This window comes from Grampus griseus (genome assembly GCF_964374135.1).
Source record: "Grampus griseus genome assembly, chromosome: X".
Lineage (NCBI taxonomy): Eukaryota > Metazoa > Chordata > Mammalia > Artiodactyla > Delphinidae > Grampus > Grampus griseus.
Genome location: NC_138999.1, coordinates 11,050,970 through 11,065,318, shown reverse-complemented (window position 1 = coordinate 11,065,318; position 14,349 = coordinate 11,050,970).

Here is a 14,349-nt window from a genome sequence, read left to right as displayed (position 1 = left end):
GTGAGTATTCCGTGTCAGTTTTCTATTGCTACATAACTAATGACCATAAACTTAGTGGCTTAAAACAATGCAATTGTGTTATCTCATAGTTTCTGTACATCAGGAGTCCAGGATCCTCTGGCCAGGATCTGACTGGCTGAAATCAAAACATTGGCAGGGCCTTCCCTGGTGGCGCAGTGGATAAGAATCCGCCTGCCGATGCAGGGGACACGGGTTCGGCCCTGGTCCGGGAAGATCCCACGTGCCGCGGAGCAACTAAGCCCGTGCGCCACAACTACCGAGCCTACACTCTAGAGCCCGCGAGCCACAACTACTGAGCCCACGTGCCGCAACTACTGAAGCCTGCGCGCCTAGAGCCCGTGCTCTGCAACAAGAGAAGCCACTGCAATGAGAAGCCCGCACACCACAACGAAGAGTAGCCCCCACTCGCCGCAGCTAGAGAAAGCCCGCGTAGCTACAAAGACGCAGCATAGCCAAAAATAAATTAATTAAAAAAAAAAAAAACATTGGCAGGCCTACATTCCTTTTTGGAGGCTCTGGGGAAGAACATGCTTTGAAGTTCATTCATTGGTTGTTGGCTGAATTCAGTTCTTGTGGATTTAGGACGGAGGTTCCCATTCCTCGTTGGGTGTCAGCCGGGAGCCTCTGTCTCAGCGTTGTAAGGCGGCCCACGTTCATTCTCACCTGGCCCCCACCATCTTCCAGCCAGCAATGGCAAGGTGAGTTCTTCTCAGGCCTCCAGTCTCTCCACCTTCCTCTTCTCTCACCAGCCGGAGAGAGCTCTGCTTTTTTTTCTCTTAATTTTTCTTTTATATTGGAGTATAGTTGATTAACAATGTTGTGTTAGTTTCATGTGTACAGCATCTTGATTCAGTTATACATATACATGTATCTATTCTTGTTTGGATTCTTTTCCCGTGTATATTATTACAGAGTATTTAGGAGAGTTCCCTGCACTACACAGTAGGTCCTTATTGATTATCTATTATATATATAGTAGTGTGTACATGTCAATCCCAATCTCCCAATTTATTCCTCCCCCACCTTCCCCCTTTGGTAACCATGTTTGTTTTTGAAGTCTGTGAGTCCATTTCTGTTTTGTAAATAAGTTCATTTGTATAGATTCCACATATAAGTGATATCATATGATATTTGTCTTTCTCTGTCTGACTTATTTCACTTAGTATGATCATCTCTAGGTCCATCCATGTTGCTGCAAATGGCATTATTTCGCTCTTTTTCATGTCTGAGTAATATTCCATATTATATACATGCCGTATCTTCTTTCTCCATTCGTCTGTTGATGGACACTTAGGATGCTTCCATGTCTTGGCTATTGTAAACAGCATTTACAGCTTATGAGAATACAGATTCATGGACCCCACCCCAGACCGGCTGAATCAGAAGCCTATGGTTTCACTAGGCCTCCAGGTGATTCTGATGTACACTACAATGTGAGAAGCACTGTTCCGATTGGAATAAAAAGGCTCCATCCATGGACCACAGCAAAGTCATCCCCTACGTGGCTTTAGTGAGAATGGCTGCCTCACACGGCCCTCATCTTGTGTCAGCTCTGTGAGTGTGGGCGAGTCATTTATGTGCCCAGTGCCCTGGTATCCTCAACCGATTTCCTCAAGTGACCGTGTAATAGGAATGATCTAACAACCCTTCCGGCTCACGGGATTGCCTGAGGAATCAACAGGACAACCCATGTGAAGTGCCCAGACAGTGAAGCACTTATTCAGCGGGACCCTCAGGGAGGCCCTCACTCGCCTCTGGAACTGCAGGGGTTAATAGGATGCGTAAGCGTAATAGGACCATAAACACTGGTGCACTGGTTGTCAGGTAACAATTACACATTGACAAGGACTTCGTTAGATACTGCCTGTGGAAGGCTGAATAATGCCCCTCCCCAATATGTCCACGACCTAATCCTTGGGAAGCTATGAATGTTACCTTATATGGCAAAAGGGACTTTGCAGACGTGATTAAATTAATGGTCTTGAGCTGGGGGATTATCCTGGATTATCCTGGTGGGCTCAATGTAATCACAAGGGTTCTTATAAAAGGGAGGCAGGAAGATGGGAGAGAAGTGACGTGATATCAGAAGCAGAGGCTGGAGTGATAGACTGACGAAGGAGGAAGGGGCCACAAGCCAAGAAATGGACAGGCAGCCATGAGAAGCCGAAACAGGCAAGGAAGTGGATTCTCTCCTGGAGCCTCTAGAATGAACGCAGCCTTGCCAGCTCCTTGACTTTATCTCAGTGAAACTGATTTCAGACTTCTAAGCTCCAGAACTGTAAGACAATAGATTTGTGTCATTTTAAGCCACTAAGCTTGTGATGATTTGTGACAGCAGCAAGAGGAAACTAGCACACGACCTTACCCAGCCTATCATTCGCAGGCATCAGATCACCGAGAGCCCCAGGCTCTGCCTCCGAAGTGTCTGATCCGTGAGGTCCAGGATGAAGCTGTGAATTTGCGTTTCTAACAAGCTCCCTGATGAGGCCGATGTTGCTAAATTCCAGGTCCGCTGTCTGAGTAGCAGGGGCTCAAGAAACTTGTTAAGATCCATATTCCCTGGCAGATACCTTCTGATTCAGGAGGTCAGGAGCCTACCCTTCCACAAGAATCCCCAGATGATTGTACCGAGTGGCTGCCAGTCTCACTCAGGCACAGACTTACCCTAAGTGGCCCCGAGAGTGGGAACTCCTTCCTGTCTAGCAGGTCAGGGGCAGAGAAAGACTTTGCGGCCCCCTTGTACGTACTAATTCATCAATTCATGGCATCACTCACTGTCCTGAGTCGGTTAACCCGAATGACCATCAGATTGGTCGCTGGGGCCACCAGGGCTTTGCCCACTGGCTACGCAGAGGAGATGTTCACGCAGAGCATGGACTGCCTCTCCTCAGGACCACTGGACACACACCATCACTTAGACTCATCCCCCAGAAAAGCAGAAAGGGCTTGGAAGAGTCCACCCGTGGCAACGCTACCGCAGGCTCCATCCCACCGACGAGCCTGAGAGGGCCGCCCAGCTCTCTCTGCAGTATTGGCCTGGTTGGCATGGAGGGAGCGTGGCAGGAGACGGGGAAACTTGCCAAGCGAAGCATGTCATCAGCCTGGGACTGGTGGGAATCAGGGGAGCAAATGGAAGTAAAAAAAAAAAAAAAAAATTGAGGAGGTAGAGGAATAAGAAAAGGAAAATCAGAAAAAGACAGATTGAGAACAGTCAGTGATAATGAGTAAGATGTGGGAGCAGCAATGCAGACAACTGCCATGTGGTCCGAGCCAAGGACAGGGTGGGCGTGGGAGAGCTGGTCTGTGCAGCCAGTGGCTTCTGTCAAAGCCACCAGGCTGCATCAGGGCACTCATCCCCCATCTCAAATGCCCCTTTCTACATGCAAGGACATGCCTGCTCCCTTCCCCCACTGTGGGCAGCCGTAAGCTGCTGGATGGTTTGACCTAGAAGAGAGACAAAGCTCTCCAAAAGAAAATTGAAATTAATGCTGGCTTTAGAACTTCGCTCTAGAAATAAATCGCTGCTACTTGTGATAAATGCTTAACGAAATGAGACAACCAAGAGAAACACCATTGGATGCTAACAAAAGGGAAGAGTTGTCGATATACGTGGAAGTGCGTACACTTGTACCCATCCCTACATAATCTCCATGTACACGGGGCAGAAGTGGGAGGGCGCTGTCCCGCAGGAAGGTGTCCTTGTTCCACACAAACACACCCCCACACACAAACTAAAGTGCACCAATAAACAAAGCCTTCTGAAGATGCCAGGCATAAGGAGTGAAGATGAGGCAGGATTCACCTGCGCTGGGTCCGCCCAGGGCCACTCCGGCTGCTGTGGAGATGTAGTCAGTGTTTATGGAGCACTTACTGAAAGCGAGGCTGTGCACTACGCTCTCTAAGTGCGTTAACTCACTGCATCTTCACAACAAATCTTCCAGGAGAGGCATGATTCCCCTCCCATTCTGCGGGGGAGGAAGGCCACTCAAAGTGGGTTGTCACTCATCTGAAGTCCCCGCAGCTTTAATGAACTGGATTTGTACCCAAGTCTACTTGACTTCAAACCCATGCTGTCGGCTGAATCACCAGGTCTCATCTCTCAGCTGTGCATGTTTTCACCAGCACCCCGTCACCACTTGCCCTTCTTACTAAGGTGTGACATTTAACTTCTCCAAGGAGGGAGCCGGGCTCCACTGGACCAGCAGAGAGGTGAGACAATGCAACAGGCACCAGGAAGAGGTGGGGAGATGCATCTACAAGGACCTGGCCCCAAAGACAGACCCAGGGGAGGCAAAGAAACCGTGTGCACAGCTGCTGTGGAGGGGAAAAGGAGGCTGGCTTTTTAAAACGGCCAATCTGCTCCCACAGCAGACTCCTTAACAAAGTGGAAACCAAATGCAGAGAGAGGATTAATCGTACCTCAACAGCCCACGCCTACATATTTTTTTCCTGGCCCTTTGCTGTGGCACAGAGACATACACACTGAAAGGTCGATTAGCAAATTGGCTCCTCGATGGCATTTTGCTTGATAGGTTTAAATCACAAAACCACTGTTTTCAAATGCCAGCAGGGCAGGCAAACACAGGGAACTATGAGGGCTAATGGGCGTGCTATTCAGTTGTAAAAAAGAATGCATTGCTGTATAATTGCTTCAGAATCAGTCATTTGACTATACAAAGAAAAAAATTAACTGAGATGAAGTTCCCTTTCGGGGAGGTAATTATGATTATTCTAAAGCCATCATTATTCATTTTACATATTGGGAAATTGCTCCCCAAATGTGACCTGTTTGGAGATAAAGAGAGACTTCAATGTAATTCTGCTAAAGGATTTTGATTCTTTATCTCAAATTCAGTGGCATTTTAAGAAATCAAAGGAAATGTAACAGTTTTTAGAATTCGAATTAAGGTTTTTGATTGCCTTGTTAAAAAAAAAAGGACATTATGTAGGTGGACTGATATGCTAATATTTTAGCCTTGTGTGCGCTCTGCTTTTATTTGTGACCCACAAAGCACAAAGGGTATTTTTCAACTCCTGACTAGACAAAGAAGGGACAGACTGGAGAGAAGTCCGGTTTGGGGCAGATCTGATGGCAGAGAGAAGGCAGAATATCTACCTCCTAGTTTGTTTCTGCCTTTGACAAGGAGCAAAAATTGAAAAGAAAGAACAAAATGTAAAGCAGATACCATTGTGAAAAGGGAAACTGAGGGTAAATTGAATGTAAAAAAGAGAAGGATACCAAGCAGCTGATTGAAATTCTCCTCCCAACCCTGCAAGGAGTGGATCGTCTTCCATTTGCAGATTGGGAAACTGAGGCTCAGCTAATAAAGGCCCAGGGTGAGGTTTGATCCCAGGTGTGTCTGCTCTTTATATTTCTTCATTCACTCATTACTTCATTCAACAAACATCAGTGAAGTATCGAGGACACAGAGAAGAGCCGGAAGAGTCCAGCTGGTCTTTAGAGCATCTGCAGGTGAGCTGGGAATGAACACCTCCTGTTCCTTTATCATGAGTCCTGATTTCGAGCCTGTCAGTTTACATCCCTGGTCTCTTCAGGGCTTTGTAGATATAATCACAGACCCTTTGGGTCACGTGAAGATGCACCAGAAGATGAAACTGGATTGAAGCAGGAGTCTCCATCTTGAATAAAGAGAGAGAGAGAGAGAGAGATTGACTTGACCAATCATGACAAAAACAAGAAAAATATAAGCCTGGAGGCAGTGCTTTATCTTAAACCATGTGTTTTCAAATACTTTCTGATGAGCCTCCTCAGAATTCCACAAGTTTGGGACTTCTGTTAGACCTGCGCGGTCTCCTAGGAGTTTCGACTCGCCCAGGAAACAACAAGAGTCGGAAGTCGATGCAAAACGCAAGAGGTTTATTGAAGGCCGGTGCACCGGGGTTCCTTGGTCCTCACGCAGGAGGTCGAAGAAGGAACCCCTTTTGGGCGCGAATATGTCAGTTTTATAGGTTCCCACTTCCCCGTATGTAAATTATAGATTTGGTTGTGTTTTCCTGCTGATTGGTCCCAGCTTAGGCTCGGACCAGAGAGGGAACTTGTCCCCAGCTTCCTGATTGGTCTTTGACAGATACCTTTTTTACATTTTGTTTATCTCCCTCCTTCTCGGAAGGGGGCCGGACATCCTGGAAATTCACCCATTGTCTAAGAAGCCCCTATTGTCTGGAGAGTTCTTAATCATTAGCTGGAACAATGTCCCTCGAGTCCCACACTTCCCTGATGGTCCAGTGGTTCAGACTCCACGCCCCCAATGCAGGGGGCCCGGGTTCGATCCCTGGTCAGGGAACTAGATCCCACATGCGTGCCACACCTAAGAGCCCACATTCCGCAAGGAAGATCCTGCACTTGGCAACGAAGATCCCGCGTGCTGCAACTAAGACCCAGCGCAGCCAAATAAATAAATAAATATTTAAAAAAAAAAGAGTTCCACACAAGGTAGCATGGGCCAGTAGTATTCCTATCTGCCTCTCAAGCATGAGGAAACAGTTTCAAAGGAGTTAGGTCACTTGTTCCAAAGAAAACAGCAGGTCGCCTAGTTACAGTGTCACACTTCTACCCGGAAGCTGATAGTGGTAGGTGGAAGAGGAAATTGCCAAGGAGTCATCATGTGCTCCAGTCAACAAGTTCTGCTTCTAATCATCCACAAGTCTTATATGCCTGGCTGAGGTGCTCCAGCAGTCCCATTCTCAATGATCTCTTCTGCAGAAATTTGATAATGCTTACCCTGCCTACCTCTATTTCATGAATCCATTGGGGGAATATTTGGCAACATGGACAGTGCATCTACAAATGTAGAGTTACACTTAGTATGATGATCTCTAGGCCCATCCATGTTGTGCAAATGGCATTATTCTTTTTTACGCCCGAGTAGTATTCCATTGTATATATATACCACATCTTCTTTATCCATTCATCTGTGGATGGACATTTAGGTTGCTTTCATTTCTTGTAAATACAGTGCTGCAATGAATGTTGGGGTGCATTATCCTTTTGAATTATGGTTTTCTCTGGAAATATGCCCAACAGTGGGATTCCTGGGTCACATGGTAGCTCTATGTTTCGTTTTTTAAGGAACTTCCATACTGTTCTCCATAGTGGCTGTATCAATTTACATTACCACCAAGAGTGCAAGAAGGTTCCCTTTTCTCCACACCCTCTCCAGCATTTATTGTTTGTAGACTTTTTGATGATGGCCATTCTGACCAGTGGGAGCTGATACCTCATTGCAGTTTTGATTTGCATTTCTCTAATAATTAGCAATGTTGACCATCTTTTCATATGCCTGTTGGTCATCTGTATATCTTCTTTGGAGAAATGTCTATTTAGCTCTTCTGCCCATTTTTTGATTGGGTTGTTTGCTTTTTGATATTGAGCTCCGTGAGCTGCTTGAATATTTTGGAGATTAATCTCTTGTCAGTTGCATCGTTTGCAAATATTTTCTCCAGTTTCTATAATTAGGATCTCTGATCATTTTTAAAAGAAATGGTCATAGGGCTTCCCTGGTGGCGCAGTGGTTGAGAGTCCGCCTGCCGAGGCAGGGGACACGGGTTCGTGCCCCGGTCCGGGAGGATCCCACATGCCGCGGAGTGGCTGGGCCCGTGAGCCATGGCCGCTGAGCCTGCGCGTCCGGAGCCTGTGCTCCGCAACGAGAGAGACCACAGCAGTGAGAGGCCCGCGTACCGCAAAAAAAAAAAAAAAAAAAAAAAGAAATGGTCATAGAGAACCAGCATGTATTACGGCATGGTAGTTACTGCCCCCCCGCCCCCCGCTTTCCCCGCCACTTCCAACTTCATTGCTTTCCTGGATAAAGCTTCTAGATGGGCGAATAGGGACATGTTCCACACCGTCTTTGGATTTCAGGAAAAGCTGAAGCAGAGGGCTAGCCATTCCCAGGAGAGGAGAGAAGGAGAGCCCTGAAAACATACTGTTTGGGCTCATGAGAGGAGCAGAAACAGTTGCACTGTGGGTACCCGTGACCTTGATGTCAGTATGGCACGAGAACTGGTTCCTTCCCCCTGAGGCAGTTTGTGGTCATTGAAATATGCAGGGTCTGCATAATTGCTACTTCTCCTTCTGGGATTTTTTAAAAATAAATTTATTTATTTATTTTTTTGGCTGCGTTGAGTCTTTGTTGCTGCACGCGGGCTTTCTCTAGTTGCGGCGAGAGGGCCTACTCTTGGTTGCAGTGCACGGGCTTCCCATTGCGGTGGCTTCACTTGTTGCAGAGCACGGGCTCTAGGTGCGTGGGCTCAGTAGTTGTGGCACGTGAGCTCAGTAGTTGTGGCTCGTGGGCTCTAGAGCACAGGCTCAGTAGTTGTGGCACACGGGCTTAGTTGCTCCACGGCATGTGGGATCTTCCCAGACCAGGGCTCGAACCCGTGTCCACTGCATTGGCAGGTGGATTCTTAACCACTGTGCCACCAGGGAAGTCCTCTTTCTGGGATTTAAATGGGCCTTGTTCACATTGCATTTTGGAAATCACCTTATTAACAGATGTCTGCCCCAACTGACTCAACCTAGAACTTTGTGTGTGCAAAACTCATAATGGCCTTTTTCCACAACAGAACTTGTTATTTCCTTGTGGACAACATAGAGAAACGTGTGCTGGGTGTCAACACAATCAAGGATTACCCTGCTGGCTGAAAACAGTCATGCTCAGAGAATACTGATCAATGAGTCGAGGTCAACCTGAAGGAAGAAAGAGTGCCAGAATCAGTATTTTTATCCCCAAGATGGAGGAAATTGAGAGAGGGTTGGGGTAGCTAATATATTAGGTAGAAGAATCGAAACTCAGAACGATACATACAAGATGTCAGAATATTTTTTATACAAAGAAGAAGTTTAAAGATCCTCAGGATCAAAATTATATAAGTTCAAATGGAGAAGATATTCATTCATTTAATAAAAACTTGAGCATCTGATACGTTCTATGCATGGAGGTTAAGCGGTGGTCAAGATAAACACGGTTCCTGGCCACCTGGAGTATCCAATCTACAGGGTAAAACTGAAAATAAGAAATAAACATAATCATGACAAGATAATTTTCAGTACTAACAAAGGAGACTGAGAAGTTGCATGCAGTGAAGGAGAAAGAAAACCGGAAACGTGTGGCTTCATGGAAGCTGAGATAACATGTTTCCAGGAGAATGGAGGCATCCACTGGAAGAGTGGCAATGATGTGTGTCCTTGACAAGAACAGTTTCAGCAGGATGATGGGGACACAAGGCTTATCAGAGCAGGCTTCAGACAGTGAGAAGTGAGGAAGTACAGGCAAGTATGGACGGCTCTCCCAAGAGGTCTTGCTAAGAAGGGGAGCAAAAAAATAAGGCAGTGGCTAGAACATGTGTGTGAACCAGCGGGAATGATCTGGGTCAAAGGGAGATATTGATGATGCAGGAGAGACATTGTTGGAATAGTGTCCTGGGAAGGAGGAGATGGGACATGAGTTTTAACACTTTATGTTCAAAAGACTTTCAGACTTTAGTTAGCCGTAAGTTCAAAGTCTCCCAAGGTTCCTCAAAAAGTTTTTCATTCATTAATCAGCACATTTAATTTACTCCCGCTGTAGTCATGGCCCAACAGAGGAGAAAAATATATTCATATAATCCAGAGTAAATTGCAACTGTAGTAGGTCCTAGGAAGGGGAGGTGGATGGTGCCTTGAGACTGTCATTTGGGGCATTTGACCGAATGGGGAGATCAGAGAGGGCTTCCTTGAGGAGGTGATGCTCAGCTTTTGAGCCAAATGGTGAGTGGCTGTAGCCAGGCAAAGAGGCTGCGGAAACAGCATGTGCAAAGGCCCTGCATTGGGAGGGAGGGCCTGTGAGAGCAGTGAGGCTGGAGAGGGAGAATGGGGGCATGCAGTGGGAGATTAGGGTGGGCCTAGACAGGGCCTCAGAGGCCATGTCAAGGAAGTCTTATAAACTAGATTTCTTAGAATACCACTTCATTCCCAGTAGGACAGTTATAATTTTTTAAAAATTCAATTAAATTTTAAAAAGTTTTAATGGAAAATAAGTATTGGCAAGGATGCAGAGAAATTGGAACCCTCAAACACTGGTGTCGGGAATGTCAAATGGTACGGCTGCTATGGGAGACACTATGGTGGTTCCTCAGAAAGTTAAACATGGAATTCCCACATGACCCAGCAATTCTACTTGGTATATACACCCAAAAGAATTTAAAGCAAGGACTAGAGCAGATACTTGTACACCAGTGTTTATAGCAAGATTATTCACAATAGCCAAAAGGTGGAAGCAACTCACATGACGGATGGATGAATGGATAAACAAATTGTGGTCTATCCAGACAAGGGATATTTTTGGATATTCTATCTCTACAGTGGATATTCTATTCATACAATAGAACATTAATCAGCTATTTAAAAAAGGAATGAAATACTGGAACGTGCTACAACCTCATGCTAAGAGAAAGAAGCCAAGGTACAAAGGCCACCTACTGTATGATTCCATTTATAATGAAATGTTCAGAATAGACAAATCCCGAGAGACAGAAAGTAGATGAGTGGTTACCTAGGGGGATGGGGAGTGACTGCATAATGAGCGCAGAGTTTCCCTTTGGGCTGGAGAAAATGTTTTGGAGCTAGATAGTGATATTTGCACCACGTTGGTAATGTACTAAATACCAGTGAACTCTCCACTTTAAAATGGTTAATTTGATGTTGTGTGTATTTTACCTCAACAAACAAAATGCCTGTTACTTAGAATGTTTTCAACTCGAGAAGAAACAGTTCCAACCTAAGCAGCTGGAGATGTACATCTTACTCAGAGCCCACTACTTGAAGAGGAACTTTGCAAAACTAGAGAATGTCACCCATAGGACAACCAGGATGGCGAGAGATTTTTCAAACTTTTCTGATGCAGAACAGTGAAAGGAGCGGGACCCAACTTGGAATGAAAGGAGCCTCTCTCACGGATAGGCGATGGAGGTTGAGAGGCACACAGTAACTTGGAGTGGAAAACATTTTAACAGTCACATTTGTTGAGAAATAATAGTAGTGAGCTTCCTGTCCTGAGAAGTATTGAAATATACCTGAAGGGCTGACAGCCACAGACAGGGCACAAGGGATTCCTGAATGTGGATGACTAGACTGACGGACTTATAAAATTCCCTTTAACTTAGAGATTCTATGACACATTTACAAGAATCAGTCAGGAGGAGAGAGAGGAAAATTCTAGCCCAAAGCAACATTATGTTTTCCAAGAGGCTACCCAAAATGTTGTTACCAGGCAAGTGGGAAGTGTGGGATGGTTCAGAGAAATCATTGTCAGCTAATGAAAATGACAGGCTAGTTAAACAATTTTGAGCTGGGTACATTGTTGCATTTTAAATTTCGTCTGCAAAAGCAAGGACATGCTATCAGATTAGCTATATTCTTTGGTGTTCGCTGATGCCACCCTGTGAACTCTGATCTTGATTCATATGTGTGGGGAGCTCAGCCACAGTCCGAAAGCAGAGTGTCCTGTGAAAGACAGAGGTGGACATAACCCAGGTTTATGGATCGAACTGCTCAGTACAAGCCAAAGGAAAACCACCTGCCTTTCGCTCTGCCTCATAAAAGGACAGAAGGGAGTGAACTGTGTATTAAAGGCAGGATCTGTTTTCAGCCAGCTTGGAAATCCAGGGCCCCCTGGGATGCTGCTGTTTTTCTGTTCTACCTGCATCTTCATCACGTTCAGCTGCGACTCCATAAGACACACGGCAGGGTGTAGCCGTTTCCCCCATTCTCTAAGCCACAGCTGAATTGGAGACTGATTCTGAAAGAAGGCCCCAGAAGGGAGCCCTGCTGAGGTCTTGCACTTGTTCCTCGTAGCCCAGACCAGCAATCTGACAATCCAGGAACATTTTCTATGGATGGTAACGACGTGGAGGGGACGGATTTTCCGTGTACTCAGTGTGCGACCTGGGACACATGACCTAATATCTCTAAGACCCCGTTTCTTTCTTTTTTTCTTTTTTCTTTTTTTTCCGTTTCTTCATCAAAGGAAAACTGAGGAAAGGTCAGGACACCATAGATAACCAGGAAAGTGTGAGAGGGAATCTCGGGGCCTTGCCCTGGGTGCTGAGGAAGAGGACCTCGGGAGAGGACCAGGGGCACAGAGAGCTGGGACCCCTCCGTCTGTCACCTGCAGGTGACCAGAAGACCCACTGGAAGAGTCACACAGGCTCTGTTTTCTCCCACCCTGGGGGTGATTAGCCCCTTAAAAATCAGGCAGGCACGGCTCCCCTGGTGGCGCAGTGGTTGAGAGTCCGCCTGCTGATGCAGGGGACGCGGGTTCGTGCCCCGGTCCGGGAAGATCCCACATGCCGCGGAGCGGCTGGGCCCGTGAGCCATGGCCGCTGAGCCTGCGTGTCCGGAGCCTGTGCTCCGCAACGGGAGAGGCCACAGCAGTGAGAGGCCCGCGTACCGGAAAAAAAAAAAAAAAAATCAGGCAGGCAAAAATCACATCTTCTCTTCCATCCCAAAGTTGAGTGTGGTAAAATGTAGGCGGGGAAGGCAAAGTTGAACATCCTGGGAGTGCTTTTATCTTTATCTCAGCTTTGTCTCCAAGATCTGGGCAGCTTTTCCTTGTGGGTCTTCCTCGCGGGCTGCAAAAGGCCCCCCAGCCCCGCCCCTGCTGCCCCCAGGCTGGGTGCTGAGGGTCCCTGCCTTTAGAGTGCTATGCTTTTCACTGTACTTCTTGTCTGCCCTTCTTCCATTCAACCTGCCTGCTCTCAGGATGGCTGATCACACGTAGGGCAGTCAGAAAACCATCTAGAGTCACACTCAAGGTTCTGAGTGATCTTTAGTCTTTGGGGGCATTTGGAGTCTTAAAAGATGTGCATTTAAGCTCATTTTTTCCCTCATGAAATGATGAACTGTCCAACTACATAGGAAAGTTAATTTTTGTTAATTTCCTGTTGCTTCTTGCTACATTGGGCTACATTTGCTTACTACTCAAGGCCACCTGACCCCCATCCCTCACCAATTAGTAAATAAACATCCAAATAAAACACAGCGTAATAGAAGAATGGAAATCAGTAACGTCCCTCCACCCTCTAGCACAGATGTGGAGCCAACTGAGGGTTCCCCTGCCTGCCTAAGAGAAAATAAGGAAAAAATTTGGACCAATACTTCCAATGCCTTTTGGCACTGCAGGATCTCGGAATGCCCTCGCCTTAAAGCTGCTTTCTGGCTACCTCAGGGACCCATCAGCCTCCCCAGGGTAAAAGGCAGAGATAACAATGCTAACTTCACCAGCAACAACGTCTGCATCAATACCTACCACTTATTGAGCCTCCTTTAATCCCTACAACAACTATATGAGGTAGGGACCATGAATATACCCATTTTACACATGGGTATGTCTGGAAATAAGGTCTCAGGAGCCCAGAAATCATAGAACTAAACATCCAATGGATATAGGTGCTTTACTTAATTATATATCTATATTTATATCTATCTATAAATAATACGTAACATACCTGTGATAACAATTAAACAGAATGGTAGGGCTTGATGAAAAACAGCCTCACGGCCCTTCTCTCCAAACTGATGGCCTCGCTCCAAGAAGCAATCTCTCTTAACTCTTTCTTGTTTGAGTTCCTCTGGAGGTGCTTCTGCAATCTAGATGCAGGGAGGTGAGACAGTTTGGATACTGGTGTGGGCATTTGGGGTTGTCACTGTGATGGGGAGGGGGCGCTACTGGTATTTACTGGGTTCAGGATGGGCTGACGGGCGTGCAAGGCACAGGAGAGCCTTGTACAATGAGGACATGTCCCCATTTCTTCATCAATTTTTTAGTGTCCTCTGGACATTGATATAGCTGAAAAATCTGCTTCTAGTTGTCAGCACCTAAGAAATAAGTCCATCTGACGTATAAACACAAGATACTTTGGGGTGGTTTTAAGAAATGTAGATTTTTTTTTTCAGGACTGCAATTGCCGTGTCAATTGAGGGAAGACTGCACTTTGTTTCGCTTGAAACCTTACCAAGTTGTTCGCCATTTTGGAATGTCACGACACTGATGGCAAGACCACCCTTGGTATGTGGATGACCAATACTATACATCTCTGTAGGGCTGGCGTCTTAGCTGTCCCACTCATGGGGATTCTACAACTCAGTTGCTCATCGGATGACTTCATTCCGTCTTCCGGTTGAGTGTTTACACATCGAGAAAACACTATTCATTTTAAATTACTTTCAGTTCTTCTTTATATTATAATCGAGGTGTTGTATTGATCTTTTCTTTCATTTGGATTTCATTTGTGGAGTGCCAAAGGGGCATTATAAATGTTCGTTTATAAATG